This window comes from Callithrix jacchus, chromosome 10, assembly GCF_049354715.1.
Source record: "Callithrix jacchus isolate 240 chromosome 10, calJac240_pri, whole genome shotgun sequence".
In the NCBI taxonomy this organism is placed as follows: Eukaryota; Metazoa; Chordata; class Mammalia; order Primates; family Cebidae; genus Callithrix; species Callithrix jacchus.
This window is the reverse complement of record NC_133511.1, coordinates 42,363,359-42,375,359: the sequence shown is the minus strand read 5'-3', so window position 1 is coordinate 42,375,359 and position 12,001 is coordinate 42,363,359. Positions and strand designations below refer to the sequence as shown.

General features: G+C 38.3%; 1 long non-coding RNA gene across 1 annotated transcript in view; it reads left to right on the top strand.

Annotated features, from left to right (window-relative positions):
- Window positions 1–10,782, top strand: part of LOC144577938 (uncharacterized) — a 74,101-nt gene extending 63,319 nt beyond the window's left edge. The window contains exon 3 of the long non-coding RNA XR_013522773.1: window positions 10,707–10,782. This is a non-coding gene — a long non-coding RNA (uncharacterized LOC144577938). The remainder of the gene's footprint in view (window positions 1–10,706) is intronic.
- Window positions 10,783–12,001: the final 1,219 nt, after the last annotated feature.

Here is a 12,001-nt window from a genome sequence, read left to right as displayed (position 1 = left end):
CTTAGGGGAGGGATTATTAAGGTAATGTGCAACCATTCTTACCCTCCCTCTTCAGTGCATCTATTCACAGACTATTCTGCTCAAACAATGCATTGAAGAGGGTAAGTCTTCAATGGTACTCTCACTCATGGGTGGTTATCAAAATGGTTTTTTTCTGTGAGGGAGAAGGGCTGAAAATACTGATTCTGCCATCCTGTTGATGTCACTTTCAATATTTTTACATTTTTCCCCCAACTATCCATGAAATATCCCCCATGGTAGATCATATTGTAGGCAATAAAATGAAACTCGATGAATTTAAAATAATTCAAACTATACAGAAAATTTATAGTAGAATGAAAATGGAAATCAGTAACAATAGTACAAAGTAAAATAAAATCCCAGGGCTCTTCAAACCAGTTCTGCCAATGGGAAAGTTAAACCTGTGAACTGAGTTATGCAGCACTGCCATTCCCCTTTTCCAGATGGCTGTGACTTCACAACCCAGTGTCATAATATTAGAAGCAAACCAGTTTTTCACAAAGTCAAAAGGCCTCATGCCTCTCTGGATGACTGTCTGTATACATTGCTCACAAGGTAATTCCTTGGTGGCCCCTAACCTTTCAGAATATGTGTCCTCCTATATAACAAGCACATACCAATTGTAACCTTAGGTCTGCAATCTAAGCTTGACTCCTAAAATAGAATTCTGTTAAAACTTCCACTGACAAGGTTGATTGTAAGGTATCCTCCCAGGTATATGATGCAGACAAGATGAGATCAATCACTCCTCCACTCACACAGAGATTGCTACCTAATGGACACTTTTCTCCCTCTTCTTCAAACATTCACCTTACCTTCTGTAAAAGGTGGATTTACAGAGCTCTAATTAGAGCTTTATAAGAATGTAATCATTTGCCTCAATGCCTGTCACCACTCCTGTCCACCCCCTAATTTTTCCTGCATGCTTCTCCCCTTAAATACCAAGCTTCCCAAACCTTCTTTGCAAAACACAGGAAACAGGTGCTTCTGTGACATGTTCTTCCCCAGGCAGGTCCTCAAATTTTGACTCAATGAACCTTGACCAATTGACACTCTAGCCTCAGTTACTCATTATGGGTTATGTAAGAAATTGAGGAAAGTTCTAATATTAGTAAAGTAAGTTTTTACCCCAAGACCCAAATAAGTAGAGCAATACAAACCTAAAGTGAACAGAAGAAAAGAAATAATTATAATAGTGCAAATCAATAAAATTTAAAGCAGGAAAATAAAAAAACAAAAATCTGGTCAACTAATAAACCTCTTGTAAGAATGACAGAAGAAAATAATTAGCAATGTCAAGAATGAAATATAAGCTATCACTACAAGTCCTACAGACATTAAAAGGACAATAAGTGAGTACTATTAACACCTTTATGCTTCTAAAATCAACAGCTTAGATGAAATAAACCAATATCATAAAAACATCAAAAGATAAAATCTGAACAAAGATAAAATATATAATCAAACTTGCCCTTTACCAAAGCAATTGAACTTATATTTAAAACATGCCTTAAAAAATGTCCAGGCCCAGATAATTTTACTTGGGAATGCTATCAAATATTTTAAGAACTAACTTCAATTTTGCAAAATCTCCTCCCAAGAACAGAAGAAAAAACTTCCTGAAAAATTTAATGAGAACAGAATTACTCATATCAAAATCAAACAGCACAAAATGCATATGAGTAAACACTTATAAATTTACACAAAAAATACATACCAATACACACAAAAAATGTTTCAAAATAACATTTTAAGAATGACACACCATCACCAAGTGAGGTTTATTACAGAGACCCAGGCTTGACTATTAGAATATCAATGCCATTCACCATACTAACAAATTAAAGAAGAAAAATCATATTATATATAAATTGATTCATAAAAAGCATTTGACAAAATTCAGTCGTGATAAATGATAAAACATTTGGCAAAGTCAGAAGAGAAAGAAATTTTCGAAAGTGGATACTGTCAAAAAACCCAACAGTTAATGCCATCCTATGAATAAAGACCATTGTTTTCTGTCCCATCCTTTGCCAAGATCAGGATTAAGGAAAGGATGTCCATTTACATCAATCTTTGTTTTTATTTTTTATTTATTTATTTTTTTAAATTGCATTTTAGGTTTTGGGGTACATGTGCAGAGCATGCAATACAGTTGCATAGGTACACACATGGCAGTGTGTTTTGTTTGCTCTCTCCCCTTCACCCACATTTGGAATTTCTCCCCAGGCTATCCCTCCCCAACTCCCTCTCCCACTCGCCCTCCCCTTTTCCCCCCAATTGACCCCAGTGTTTAGTACTCCCCTCTCTGTGTCCATGTGTTCTCATTTTTCAACACCCGCCTATGAGTGAGAATATGCGGTGTTTCATTTTCTGTTCTTGTGTCAGTTTGCTGAGAATGATGTTCTCCAGATTCATCCATGTCCCTACAAATGACACAAACTCATCATTTCTGATTGCTGCATAATATTCCATGGTGTATATGTGCCACATTTTCCCAATCCAGTCTATCATCAATGGGCATTTGGGTTGATTCCAGGTCTTTGCTATTGTAAACAGTGCTGCAATGAACATTCGTGTGCATGTGTCCTTATAGTAGAACGATTTATAGTCCTTTGGATATATACCCAGTAATGGGATTGCTGGGTCAAATGGAATTTCTTTTTTTTTTTTTTTTTATTAAATTTTTTATTGGATTATAGGTTTTGGGGTACATGAGCAGAGCATGCAAGACAGTTGCATAGGTACACACATGGCAGTGTGCTTTGCTTTTCTTCTCCCCTTCACCCACGTTTGGCATTTCTCCCCAGGCTATCCCTCCCCACCTCCCCCTCCCACTGGCCCTCCCCTTTTCCCCCCAATAGACCCCAGTGTTTAGTACTCCCCTTTCTGTGTCCATGTGTTCTCATTTTCCATCACCCACCTATGAGTGAGAACATGCGGTGTTTCATCCTCTGTTCTTGTGTCAGTTTGCTGAGGATGATGTTCTCCAGATTCATCCATGTCCCTACAAACGACACGAACTCATCATTTCTGATTGCTGCATAATATTCCATGGTGTATATGTGCCACATTTTTCCAATCCAGTCTATTATCAATGGGCATTTGGGTGGATTCCAGGTCTTTGCTATTGTAAACAGTGCTGCAATGAACATTCGTGTACATGTGTCCTTATAGTAGAAGGATTTATAGTCTTTTGGATATATACCCAGTAATGGGATTGCTGGGTCAAAAGGAATTTCTATTTCTAAGGCCTTGAGGAATCGCCACACCGTCTTCCACAATGGTTGAACTAATTTACACTCCCACCAACAGTGTAAAAGTGTTCCTTTTTCTCCACATCCTCTCCAGCATCTGTTGTCTCCAGATTTTTTAATGATCGCCATTCTAACTGGCATGAGATGGTATCTCAATGTGGTTTTGATTTGCATCTCTCTGATGACCAGTGACGATGAGCAGTTTTTCATATGATTGTTGGCCTCATATATGTCTTCTTTCGTAAAGTATCTGTTCATATCCTTTGCCCACTTTTGAATGGGCTTGTTTGTTTTTTTCCTGTAAATCTGCTTGAGTTCTTTGTAAATTCTGGATATCAGCCCTTTGTCAGATGGGTAGACTGCGAAAATTTTTTCCCATTCTGTTTGTTGCCGATCCACTCTAGTGACTGTTTCTTTTGCCATGCAGAAGTTGTGGAGTTTGATTAGGTCCCATTTGTCTATTTTGGCTTTTGTTGCCAATGCTTTTGGTGTTTTGTTCATGAAGTCCTTGCCTACTCCTATGTCCTGGATAGTTTTGCCTAGATTTCCTTCTAGGGTTTTTATGGTGCCAGGTCTTATGTTTAAGTCTTTAATCCATCTGGAGTTAATTTTAGTGTAAGCTGTCAAGAAGGGGTCCAGTTTCTGCTTTCTGCACATGGCTAGCCAGTTTTCCCAACACCATTTGTTAAACATGGAATCCTTGCCCCATTGCTTGTTTTTGTCAGGTTTATCAAAGATTGTATAGTTGTATGTATGTTGTGTTGCCTCCGGTGCCTCTGTTTTGTTCCATTGGTCTATATCTCTGTTTTGGTACCAGTACCATGCTGTTTTGATTACTGTAGCCTTGTAGTATAGTTTGAAATCCGGTAGTGTGATGCCCCCCGCTGTGTTCTTTTTCCTTAGAATTGGCTTGGCTATGTGGGCTCTTTTTTGGTTCCATATGAAGTTCATGGTGGTTTTTTCCAGTTCTGTGAAGAAAGTCAATGGTAGCTTGATGGGTATAGCATTGATTCTGTAAATTACTTTTGGCAGTATAGCCATTTTTACGATATTAATTCTTCCTAACCATGAACATGGAATGTTTCTCCATCTGTTTGTGTCCTCTCTGATTTCGTTGAGCAGTGCTTTGTAGTTCTCCTTGAAGAGGTCCCTTACGTTCCTTGTGAGTTGTATTCCAAGGTATTTTATTCTTTTTGTAGCAATTATGAATGGCAGTTCGTTCTTGATTTGGCTTTCTTTAAGTCTGTTATTGGTGTAGAGAAAGGCTTGTGATATTTTGCACATTGATTTTGTATCCTGAGACTTTGCTGAAGTTGCTTATCAGTTTCAGGAGTTTTTGGGCTGAGGCAATGGGGTCTTCTAGGTATGCTATCATGTCGTCTGCAAATAGAGACAATTTGGCTTCCACCTTTCCTATTTGAATACCCTTTATTTCTTTTTCTTGCCTGATTGCTCTGGCTAGAACTTCCAGTACTATATTGAATAGGAGTGGTGAGAGAGGGCATCCTTGTCTAGTGCCAGATTTTAAAGGGAATGCTTCCAGTTTTTGCCCATTCAGTATGATATTGGCTGTTGGTTTGTCATAAATAGCTTTTATTACTTTGAGATACGTTCCATTGATACCGAGTTTATTGAGGGTTTTTAGCATAAAGGGCTGTTGAATTTTGTCAAATGCCTTCTCTGCATCAATTGAGATAATCATTTGTTTTTGTTTTTGGTTCTGTTTATGTGGTGAATTACGTTGATAGACTTGCGTATGTTGAACCAGCCTTGCATCCCCGGGATGAATCCTACTTGATCATGATGAATAAGTTTTTTGATTTACTGTTGCATTCGGCTTGCCAATATTTTATTGAAGATGTTTGCATCTATGTTCATCATGGATATTGGCCTGAAGTTTTCTTTTCTTGTTGGGTCTCTGCCGGGTTTTGGTATCAGGATGATATTGGTCTCATAGAATGATTTGGGAAGGATTCCCTCTTTTTGGATTATTTGGAATAGTTTTAGAAGAAATGGTACCAGCTCCTCTTTGTGTGTCTGGTAGAATTTGGCTGTGAACCCATCTGGACCTGGGCTTTTTTTGTGTGGTAGGCTCTTAATTGCTGCCTCGACTTCTGACCTTGTTATTGGTCTATTCATAGTTTCAGCTTCCTCCTGGTTTAGGCTTGGTAGGACACAGGAGTCCAGGAATTTATCCATTTCTTCCAGGTTTACTAGTTTATGTGCATAGGGTTGTTTGTAATATTCTCTGGTGATGGTTTGAATTTCTGTGGAATCTGGGGTGATTTCCCCTTTATCATTTTTTATTGCATCTATTTGGTTGTTCTCTCTTTTCTTTTTAATCAATCTCGCTATTGGTCTGTCTATTTTGTTGATCTTTTCAAAAAACCAGCTCTTGGATTTATTGATTTTTTGGAGGGATTTTCGTGACTCAGTCTCCTTCAGTTCAGCTCTGATCTTAGTTATTTCTTGTCTTCTGCTGGGTTTTCAGTTTTTTTGATCTTGCTCCTGTGGCTCTTTCACTTTTGATGATAGGGTGTCAATTTTGGATCTCTCCATTCTCCTCCTATGGGCACTTATTGCTATATACTTTCCTCTAGAGACTGCTTTAAATGTGTCCCTGAGATTCTGGCATGTTGTGTCTTCGTTCTCATTGGTTTCAAAGAACTTCTTTATTTCTGCCTTCATTTCGTTGTTTATCCAGTCAACATTCAAGAGCCAGTTGTTCAGTTTCCATGAAGCTGTGCAGTTATGAGTTGGTTTCTGGATTCTGAGTTCTAACTTGATTGCACTATGGTCTGATAGACTGTTTGTTATGATTTCAGTTGTTTTGCATTTGCTGAGGAGTGCTTTACTTCTAATTATGTGGTCAATTTTAGAGTAGGTGTGACGTGGTGCTGAGTAGAATGTGTATTCTGTGGATTTGGGGTGGAGAGTTCTGTAAATGTCTATCAGGTTTGCTTGCTTCAGGTCTGAGTTCAAGCCCTAGATATCCTTGTTGATTTTCTGTCTGGTTGATCTGTCTAATATTGACAGTGGAGTGTTAAAGTCTCCCACTATTATTGTGTGGGAGTCTAAGTCTCTTTGTAAGTCGTTAAGAACTTGCCTTATGTATCTCGGTGATCCTGTATTGGGTCCATATATGTTTAGGATCGTTAGCTCTTCTTGTTGTATCGATCCTTTTACCATTATGTAATGGCCTTCTTTGTCTCCTTTGATCTTTGTTGCTTTAAAGTCTATTTTATCAGAGATGAGAATTGCAACTCCTGCTTTCTTTTGCTCTCTGTTTGCTTGGTAAATCTTCCTCCACCCCTTTATTTTGAGCCTTTGTGTATCCTTGCCTGTGAGATGGGTTTCCTGGATACAGCACACTGTTGGGTTTTGGCTTTTTATCCAATTTGCCAGTCTGTGTCTTTTGATTGGTGCATTTAGTCCATTTACATTTAGGGTTAATATTGTTATGTGTGAATTTGATACTGCCAGTTTGATGCTAGCTGGCTGTTTTGCCTGTTAGTTGTTGTAGATTCTTCATTATGTTGATGCTCTTTAGCATGTAGTGTGATTTTGGAATGGCTGGTACTGGTTGTTTCTTTCTATTTGTAGTGCCTCTTTCAGGAGCTCTTATAAAGCAGGCCTGGTGGTGACAAAATCTCTGAGTACTTGCTTGTTTGCAAAGAATTTTATTTTTCCTTCACTTCTGAAGCTCAGTTTGGCTGGATATAAAATTCTGGGTTGAAAGTTCTTTTCTTTAGGGATGTTGAATATTGGCCCCCACTCTCTTCTGGCTGGTAGAGTTTCTGCCGAGAGATCTGCTGTGAGTCTGATGGCCTTCCCTTTGTGGGTGACCCGACATTTCTCCCTGGCTGCCCTTAGTATTTTCTCCTTTATTTCAACCTTGTTGAATCTGACGATTATGTGCCTTGGGGTTGCTCTTCTTGCGGAATATCTTTGTGGTGTTCTCTGTATTTCCTGCAATTGAGTGTTGGCCTGTCTTGCTAGGTGGGGGAAATTTTCCTGGATAATGTCCTGAAGAGTATTTTCCAGCTTGGATTCATTCTCTTCATCACATTCTGGTATGCCTATCAAACGTAGGTTAGGTCTCTTCACATAGTCCCACATTTCTTGGAGACTTTGTTCATTCCTTTTTGCGCTTTTTTCTCTGATCTTGGTTTCTCGTTTTATTTTATTGAGTTGATCTTCGACTTCTGATATTCTTTCTTCTGCTTGGTCAATTCAGCTATTGAAACTTGTGCATGCTTCGCGAAGTTCGCGTATTGTGTTTTTCAGCTCCTTTAATTCATTCATATTCCTCTCTAAGTTATCCATTTTTGTTATCATTTCCTCAAATCTTTTTTCAAGGTTCTTAGTTTCTTTGCATTGATTTAAAACATGTTCTTTTAGCTCACAGAAGTTTCTCATTATCCACCTTCTGAAGTCTAATTCCGTCATTTCATCACAGTCATTCTCCATCCGGCTTTGTTCTCTTGCTGGTGAGGAGTTTTGGTCCTTTCTAGGAGGTGAGGTGTCTGGTTTGGGTGTTTTCCTCCTTTTTGCGCTGGTTTCTTCCCATCTTTGTGGATTTATCCACCTATCGTCTGTGTAGTTGTTGACTTTTCCATTGGGTCTCTGAGTGGACACCCAGATTGTTGGTGATGAAGTATTTCTGTTACTTGGTTTTCCTTCTACCAGTCTAGCCCTTCGCTGTACGACTGCTGAGGTCCACTCCAGGCCCTGCTTCTCTGGGGTGCACCTATAGCAGCTGCGGAACAGCGAGGGATACTACCAGTTTCTTTTTCTGCTATCTTTGTCCCAGAATGATGCCTGCCAAATGTCAGTCTTTTGGATATAGAGGGGTCAGGGAGCTGCTTGAGGAGACAGTCTGTACTTTGTCAGAACTCAAGTGCTGAGCTGTGAGTTCTGTTGTTCATTCAGGGCTGTTAGGCTGCTATGTTTAATTCTGCTGCAACGTAACTCATAAAAACAACCCTTTTTTTCTCAGATGCTCTGTCTGGGGGGGGTTGGGGCTTTCCTTGTGAGTGTCCACCTTGCTGTCCTGCCCAGCTAGGAGGCAGTCTAGTCACTATTTGCCTGCCGAGGCTCTGCCCTGCTGGTGTGAGGTTCGCCCTGTTGCTGCAGGCTCTGCCCTTCTGCTGCAGTCTCCGCCCTGTTGCCACAGGCTACGCCCTGTGGCAGAGTCTGTCTGTTGTACCAGGTTGCCTCGGCAACAGCAGGCTGTGTCACCAATGGGCGTGTACCTCAGTTGGGGCTGATTGCCTCAGTAATGGCGGACGCCCCTCCCCCACCGAGCTGCGCTTTTAGAAAACCTCCTCACCGGGAGCTTTTGGCATTGCCGTTTTGTTTGTCGCACTGCGCTACCCCAAATGCTGTGTCCCTGGGATTTCCTGGGTTGGCTCACAGTCCACGTCCCATTCAGTCTCAAGTTCAGCCCTCTCAGGTCTCAGTTTGCCAGTTCAACAGGACACCCGTAACAGTGCACTCCGGCGCAGGCCGGAGGAGCCACACCGGCTGCCGGCTACACCAGCCAAGACCTCTGCCTGGCGTCCTGCATCTTTTTTATACCTGGGAATTTCCCCGTTCTGTGGGCAACTAAGATCCGTCTGGAAATGCATCCCCTACTCATCCTCTCCACGCATCCAGCAAGAGCTTCAATCCTGGGTTGTTCTCACAGTGCCATCTTGAGTCCTCCCTCACATCAATCTTACTTACATAATTTCTAGCCACTACAATAAAACAGGGAAAAGGCATACATACTAGTAATAAATTTACATGCATAATATGTGCATATATAATAATTTTATGCATAGTATACACATATATGATAGTTGTATGCATAAAATCCAAAGACATTTAGATTTTTAAAAACTCATGAGTTTAACAATGCAAAGGCTCATCAACACACCAAAATCAATGTTACTTATAGTTTTAGATATGAACAACAAATATGCAGACTAAAAACACAATGTCCAAACTAAACACAAAGTCCAAACTAAACATACAATGCAATTTATAATCACTCCAAATGAAATGGAATTCTTAGCGAAGTATATAAGATATATTTTTAATAAAATGTATGCAAGACGTATATACTGAATTTCATAAAATTCTGAAGAAGCAATTCAGACACTAAGATGAATGGATACATTTTGTTCATTGATTGAAAGACTCATAATAAAGATATGAATTATCCCCAAATAATTCTACAAGCCTAATTCAATTTCTATTAAAATTCCAGCATATTTGTGGGCATAGACAATCATTTACAATTTGTAAAAAATAGCACAGGGCCCTGAATTTAAGGAAAAAGAAAATATTGACATATTAGATGGTAAGAATTTCTCTTCCCAGGTTTCAGGCTTACTAAATACCTACCTAAGCATAACCAAGAAAGTATGGCTTTGGCAGGACAGACACATAGGTCAAAAGAATAGAAAACTCAAATAGACCCACATGAATGCATTCAAGTGATTTTTTAATACAGGAACAAAAGCAATTTGAAAGAAAGTTATAGACTTTTCAAATGGTACTAGAGCAATTGGACGTGCATAGGCCAAAAAAATGAACTTTAATGCAAACTGCATGCGTTAATAAAAAATTAACTCATATCAAATATGAAACAAAAGTTAGGAGGCATTGTTTTTGATCTAGAAATAAAATTCTTAGAATTGATACCATAAACAGTTCATAGGAGAAATAGTTGATGAACTGTACTTCTTAAACACCCACACACATACATACCCCTTTCTATATACAAGACTAGGTGAAGAGCATGGAAAGACAAGCTACATTTAGAAATGAATGACAAAAAAGTGGTATACAAGAGTTAAAGATGACTGAAGGGGAGAAAGGGAAAAGAATTGGGAGAATCAGTTGTGGTTATAAAAGGGCAAAATGAGGGACCAACATGATGATGAAACTGTTATGTATCTTGAATATGATAATGTATATACAAATCCATGCAAGTGACAATTGTGTAGAATTAAACACACACTAATACTGTACACGAGGGATACTGAAACCTTAATATTGGTTTATATTAATGTCAATATCCTGATTGTGATATTAAATTAGTTTTTAAAGTTATTACCATTGGTGAAAACTGGGTAGAGTTTTTAAAGATCTGTTTGTATTATTTCTTATAATTCATGTTACTCTACAATTATCACAATAAATTTTTCATTAAAATTAAGTACATGGATATAAATACAAAAACTGTTACGTCCAACAAAATGCAATTCTGTGAACAATCTTACTATCAAACACATAAAAGTACCTAGTAAAATATACTAACACCATAATTTTGGTTCAAGAAAAGGACAATACTTAGGGACAAATATTGATGAGAAAGGATAGAATTATCATGTCACACTGATGGTGATGAGCAAATATACAAATTTCTCTACTATACAGGATTGGTAGCAGCCACAAAAGTCAAAGAAGTGAAAGAATCAATAACGAAGATGGAGAGAAAAGTGGAACATAAAGGTAAGAACCACAAATATATCTGCCATAATTCAAAGGATGAACTAAAATAAATCATTCCTAAACCAAAAAAAAAAAAAAAAAAGGAAAATGAGGAACTCGTACGATGTACGTTTCTTTTAAATGATAAGATGCAGCTTCTCAGATTTTTTAACCACAGGTCTTTCCTTACCTTCATTGGAAGTTAAATCTACACTACTTACATGATTTGGAAACCACAAGCTACTACCACCCCCAGTTACCTTGAAGTCATTCTGGCTTGACAGACTCTAGTATAAATGAAAAGCCCATGCCCAAGCATTATAAAGGCAGACTATAAAAAATGTAAAGAGGGTCTTTTGAGGTGGCTCACGCCTATATTCCCAGCAGTTTGGGAGGCCAAGGCAGGAGGACTGTTTAAACCCAGGAGTTCAAGACCAGCCTAGGCAACATAGGGAGAATGCCTTCTCTATGAAAAATTACAAAATTAGCTAGGTGTGGTGTCACACACCTGTAGTCCTGGCTACTCTGAAGGCTGAGGCTGGAGGATCGCTTGAGTCCAGGAGTTCAAAGCTACAGTGAGTCATGATCACTCCAATGTATTCCTGCCTGGGTGACAGAAAGGGACCCCCTCTCAAAAAACAAAAACAGTAACAGAAGATTTTTAATTTAAACAAAAAAAAGACTACTTACAAAGAAACTATTACAACTGAAAGTACATTTGTAACAGTACCAAGGAAAGCCAGAAGACGATGGAATGTATCAAAGTACTGAAAAGCAAGGAAAATTTTAAAAATTAGTCCAGTACACTTTACAGACATATAATCTGAACAAATTTAACTTTATTGATGTTAGAAAGTTTTCTTCAAATAAAAATGGTATTTTACACATTAAGAGGTAGAACTTTCTGAATACACACTGAAAGCATTAATATCAAGTCTTTAAAAATACTCATATAAACCACTAAGAAAGAGAGGCAACAAAAATTATTTAGTAAAAATGAAGATGTTAATATGAAATTGGTAATTGCTTTCTTAGTTGTAATACCACAAATTTTAGACACTTACGTGTACATCATGCTACCATTTATGTAAAGTTTCAAATGTGATGACATATATCTTCTGAGATACATAATTATAAACTATTTTTTAAGAAGACATCTGATGATAGAAACTACCTTCAGGTATACCATTACCTCTACGCAGGAGAGGGGAAAATGCTGCAGAGAAGAAAACATTTCTACT